The sequence below is a fragment of the Callithrix jacchus genome, chromosome X (assembly GCF_049354715.1).
Source record: "Callithrix jacchus isolate 240 chromosome X, calJac240_pri, whole genome shotgun sequence".
In the NCBI taxonomy this organism is placed as follows: Eukaryota; Metazoa; Chordata; class Mammalia; order Primates; family Cebidae; genus Callithrix; species Callithrix jacchus.
Window position 1 is genome coordinate 26,824,893 of NC_133524.1, and position 6,650 is coordinate 26,831,542.

A 6,650-nucleotide genomic window follows, 5' to 3' on the forward strand; every position below is an offset into this window, starting at 1 on the left:
CATTAAGTTTACACTTTTAATTATATCATTATTATACTAAACATATTACTTTGCTTAAAAGAGGACACATTTCTAGACACTAAAGAAGCTTTTGAGAAAAGATAATATGTAACTCCAGATAATATGTAACTCCAGATAATTATCAAAGTAGTATCTTTATTGTGTACAAAACTGCTTTTGTAATGGTTGGGTATTGACTGGTGTGTGTGTGTGTGTGTGTGTGAATGTGTGTGAAGTAAATATTTTAAATAAATTAATGTAGGTCTTTTAAAGAACTACTTGTTGCACCTGTTTGAAAGCATATTATTACTTTATCATTTGAATAAACACCTAATTCTTTGAGTCTACAAATTTTCAATTTTAAGAACTGCCTTTTAAAATTCAGGGCAATTTTTTATCACAATGTAAGCATTTATAGAATTTTTTTTTTTATAATTCATGTGTTTCCTTTGTTTAGCATATATTATAATTTATACATATTCATCATTGAATCACAAATAATTTGAATGAAACCATTAAAGTAGTCCATGGAACAGGGCAAGCTATGGTTATATATTAGAACAATATGATGATTTTAGTTACATATGATTTATTATAGAAGTTTAAGTAAACAACCAGATGGCCTTATTTTTTATTCATAACACCCCCCTCCCATTCTGAATGGTAGAGTTTTCATAGAAATTGTTTCTACATTAGTCTTGCTAAGTTGACTCTTGATGTGCCAAGGATTTTCTTAGACGTGAGATATGCAGAAGGCCAAACAAAAGATTTAAAATAAAAGAAATGTTCCACCAACTTGTTGATTTTTTTCCAGGATGTCAAATAATGATCTTCACCCTTAAAATGGTCTATAAACTGACTCCTCAGAATGCTCTTCTTTTGCTACTGACACTTCTGACTAAATGTGCATCTATTCCCCCAAATACTACTGTGTCAATTGACTTGTGTGGAACAGCCTGAAAAATCACATGTAGTTTAATTAAACCCTTACACATTTGATGGTTAACCTTCATTGAACATACCTGACTCTTCTGTATTCTGTGACTTAGACTCCGAAATTTCAAATGATAATGCAAAAATTATCAATACAGGATATATATATATATATTGAAATAACAAGAAATGCATGTGCCTGAACTGCTCCCTGATACACAAAAAGAAAAAATCCAGGAATAGGGCTGCGGTACAAAGCTCCACATGTATATTAAGTGTGTGGCATGATTTAAAGACAGTTCTTAGACTTGTACTTTTTCATTCCCTTTCCTACTTTCTCTCCCTATTCCCTGGCATTTGACCTTTAAATTTACTTATATACCGTGTGTTTAATATCCCTGAATTCAGATGGGTAAATTGTTTTCTTGTTTGGGCTTTAAATTCTTTGGTTAATGTATTTTGGTTTCAGTTTCTACTTTCTCTCCATGAGTCACACATTCACCCAACTTCTAATTCCCCATATTAAAAAAAAAGGTGTTTTTTTCATTCTTTGGGTTTTTCTGTTGACTCTCAAAATATAACAGTCTCCTGGATGCCTTATCTCAAATTAGGAAAATAAACAAAAAAGCCTGTAATTTGTTTTGAGAATTTAGTAATATTATTTTGTGTTATTTATAATTAAGCATTCTATAAATATTCAATGATTTCACTCTTATAGCTAAGGGTTGATACATCAAATTTAATTTATACTAGATTGTGATATATTAGTGAGCATGGCAATGTTTCTAAGTAATGCTAGATATTACTTGAACATGTGAGGGATTTTAGTGACAGTTTCAGGTAGAAGTTATAAGTCAGAATGTTTGGGTCTGGCAAAGGAACTCCTACGCTACAGAGGTGTGACTCTAACACCTTTAAATCCCAAGGCCTTGCTCACATTATTCAATCGTTACTCCAAAGGCATAAAGACATTCAATATTAAAAGCATTAATATTTTATTTTTTGCCTCCCAGCTAAAACATTTCTCCTACTACTGTGCATCATAAAGTCATGCTGATAAAGGGTGGACAGGTATAGGCATATTATTCGGTTCACTTATTTCTAGTTAATTACCTTTATGGCTCAAATACCAAGTGAAAATAGGAAAGCATGATAAATAGCTCTCCATTAAAATACCTGGGATATTATAAAAAGCGACTTGCTTTCTGCCACCCAATTCTCAGCATATTTTTATCCCATAGTATGTTTTCTTCAGAACAAGACCTAGATATTTTTCTTCATCAGATAAATTTGTGATAATGCCTCAAGCTAGTTACAATGTGCCAATACAATACTTGACATAATAATCATTTAAACATGTAATTAATTCTTAATTTGTTGTTTAAGAAAATACATTTAAGATTGAATTTCTATATGTATTTTACTAATACTGTAAATTCAAGTATTATAAAAGTATAAAATGTATCTATGTTGTAAAATTTAATAACATTGCTAAAAATTATTTTAAACATTAGCATTTGAGGGTACTGCTATTTTTGTTGGGTTAACATATTTTTACATTTTTTATAACATTTCCATGAGAGTAAAATGAAAGTTAATCATGGTATGTGTAAACTCCTGAAGAATTAGAATGATCTTCTTGATGAAATGATACTAATCAATTTCTGGGAATTCTAAATGATAAAAGGTGAGGAGTAGGCTTTTATCTGCCTCACCAAGATATCCAAATTCTAATTCCCAGAACCTGCCAATATGTTATGTTATATGGCACGAGAGGAACTGAGGATACAGTTGAAACTAAGGATGTTAATCAGACGACCTTAAAATAGAGCAACCTGGTTTACCTAGGTGGGCCCAATGTAACTGCAAGGGTACTTATTAAGTGAAAGAGAGAGGCAGAAGAGGAGAGCCAGAGAGGGAGATGTGCCTATGTGAAGCAGGGTCAGACAGATGCAACACTGATGGCTTTGAAGATGGAGGAAGCAGACCAAGGGACAAGAAATATGGATTTCCTCTAAAAGATGTTAAAGGGAAGAAAACAGGTTCTTCCCTAGAGCCCCCAAAAGGAACATAGCCCTACAGAAACCTTGATTTTAGCCAATGAAGTTTTTGTCAGACTTAACATCTACAGAACTGTTAGATAATAAATTCCTATTGAAGCCTCCAAGTTTGTGATGATTTGTTATAATAGCAATAGAAAACTAATGCAGGTATGTTATTCATCAAAAAAGATACCATTTAATTCTATTTTCTGTAAGCCACTGAGTTGGAAATATGTCCAGGGAACTTCATGTTAATGTTATATGCTTCAGTAGTTGGGCAGACTTGATACTTACATGAGTGATAAGAACTGGAATAGGGCATAACTGTTTGAAAGAAGCAGTAAGCTATATTCTACAGGTGTTATAAAAAATCAAGATCTTCCACTTATGGGTGGAAGAAATGGGTATATAGAAATTCTTAAGCAACAATTGTTCCCATTATAAAGTAAGAATAAGCTGAATAAAAACATGCATAATTATTAAGGCTATTGGAGAGCTGAGGAAGCAAATAAATCCAAATAGATTATATTCAGAAAGATTTTCTTAGAAAAAAGGTACATGCTTGCTTTAACTGCAGTGTAGTAGAGGTAGGAGAAGGTATCTGCCATAGCTGGAGTTAAGAAGAATAAACCAGTCAAATTTTTAACCAATGGCTGTGATTAAGAGGACATGATGTATTAGAAACCCGAGGAGTTCTAGCCAGAATAATTTTTCCCTAACCTGCCAAACGTTTCCTATATTACAGACTTTAACCTGACACACAGAAGTAGTACATGGAAGTCTGTGGGAAAGGAAGGAGAGCTCAGAGATAATCCCTGAGGTATGTAGGGCCTTCTGAAGTTCAAGGCAGCAGTCATCTGAAGGCTTAACTTAGAGCAGGAGAAATGAGAAAATTCCCTATAAGGCACATCAAATCTTCATCAAGTGAACTGAAGCTGACCTCCACACCTGAGTACAGAGTAAATAAACTGAGAAAAATTCCTTCAAGGTACCAAGACCTTTCAAGGTGAGTCACCAGCTGCTGAAGTATGAATTCAGAGCAAGTGATCTAAGAGCATTCCCAACGAGTGTACTGAATTAACCTCTGGAAGCTGGGAAGGGGCTAAGAGATGATCTGATATGCAGAAAGTTTATGGTGAGAACTGATGAGCAAACAGAACTTTATAAAGAACCAATAATCCATTTGAAAAGATAACAAATAGTCTGAAAAAATATTTTTAAAACTACAGTGCTCAGATCAATCACATATGTTGCTGAATTAAACTTATTGATCCCTACCTCAACATGTTTAAAGTCAGTAATGAACCTAACGAAATTGAACTTGACACAAAATTCAAACCCTTCCTGAGAACAGATTAAATTTTTCACCCCATCTATTGACCTGAGAAAAGAGATAATTTACCAATTTTGTGGTCAAACAGTATTATTCCAGTCACTTTTGTTATTTTATATACAATGTCTGACATAAAATAAATAACTGTGAAAAGAAGGAAGAAAAATATTGACCTGTAATCAAGAGAGGAAATATTCCATATAAGCAGATACAGAGATGGCCCAAATGTTTGAATTACTAGTTGATGACTTTAAAATTAATAAGAGTAATTAGGCTAAAAGACTTAGTACCAAAGAGGTAACATGTGTTAGCAGGTGTAGAAATTCATCACAGCAATAAAAGACATAAAAAAAAACTGGAAATCTATAAACCATAGAACTATAAATTATAAAAAATAACAAGAAAATATAGTGAATAAATAAATACATAATACCATAAATGAAGAATTCATTCAACTGGTTTAACAACACAAGCTCTTCCTCTTCATAGCTGAATAAAAAATGAATGATTTTGAAAGAAAGCAACAGAAATTACCAAAATCAAATACAAAGCCTAAAAAATTTTCTTATTTCTTTAAAAAAAAAAAAACCTGGGATACATGTGCAGAACATGCAGGTTTGTTACATAGGTATACGTGTGCCTTGGGGGTTTGCAAACCACTATGTCTATAAATTTAACAACTTAAATGAAATGGATAAATTCTTTAGAATTCTTAAAAGTTTTTACTTAGAAAAAGTTATGAAACTGAGTAAGATAGAATTTAAAATTCTGAGTATCTATATATGTTACAAAAATTGAATTATTAACATCTCTCTTTTATATAAAGAAAAATTAATGTTCACAGAGCTTTAACAGTAAATTGTTTTACACAGTTAATTTAGACGTTCTTATGCAAATACTTCCAGGAATTTAAGTGAAAACTTCCCATCTACTTCTATGAGGTCAATATAATCTTGGTGTCAAAACCTGACTATTATTCTAGGTATTTATCCAAGAGAAATGAAAACGTGTTCACAAAAGGATGTATACAAGAACATCCCTCACAAATTTATTCATAATAACAGAAACTAGAAAACACCCAAATGTCCATTAACAGGTGAAAATATAAAAAATATGTGTTATATTGATTTAACAGAATAATCCTCAGCAAATGAAAAAGATAAACTTTTCATTCAAGCAATAACATAGATGATTCTCAAAGATATAGTGTTGAACAAGAGAAGTCAGATATAAAAAAGGGATAACCTATGATTTTACGATATGAAGTTCTGGAACACGTAAAACTAATTTACAGAGATAGATATCAGAAAATCGCCGATTCCAGATGTGGGGAGCAGTGATGGCAAGGTCTGCTCAAAAAGGAACATGAAGGAACATTATGTGGTAATGGAAATGTTTTGCATTTTGCTTTGGGTGGTAGTTACATGTGCATATGAAGTTGTCAAAATTCATCAAACTCACCAGGTAAAATCTCTGTATGTTTACAGTGTTTTAATCATACTTCAACTTGAAAAAAAGGCTTGCAAAAAATGGAAGCAGGAGGAACCTTGGGGTAATATAACGCTGAATGGAGAGGTACCGCAAATTGAGCAGAGCAGGAGCAGAACATAGTATTGTTAATTCATTTTGGCAAACCTCTATTAATGTCTTATAATTGTATGAATTCAAATTTATCAAAAACTTAATATAGAATGTCTGCAAGTATGGAAGTCCCAAGTTTTCAGTGAGTGACTTTCCTAGATTTCTAATTTCCAATCAAGAAAAAAATTAAAAGCCAAAAGCTATCATAAAATTATTTATATTAGCCTCTGCAATAAAAATTATTAGCATTTCAATGGTGAAATACAAAGACAATTTTAATTCTAATCCGTGCAGATCATATTTATTTGTTTTAAAATTATAAAGTAACATGTATTTGCTCAAAATTTTTGAAGTCAAATTATACCAAAATACATATATTGCAATCCGAATCCTTTTCTCAGTGACTCCCTCCAAAATTTCACTTCCCAAGAGTGTTTGCCTTTAAAACTTTGGATGCATTCTTTTAGACCTTTCCTATGAGCATAAATTGTTAAGAGATTTTCTATGTAAAGCAGAAAGTAGCCTTTTCTTCTTAGTATACCATGTGAGGGACAGGCTTGCTCTTGCCCTTCCAAACACCCATAACAACAGCAACAAAGGCTATTCTTGCTTAGAATTTACTTTAACCATTATGGATTGATCACCTAAAGTAAAATGCTGAGCTAAGCTAGATGAACAATGTAGATTTATAATTGAAAAAAAGGGCTGATATCCAGAATTTACAAAGAACTCAAACAGATTTACAGGAAAAAAACAAACAA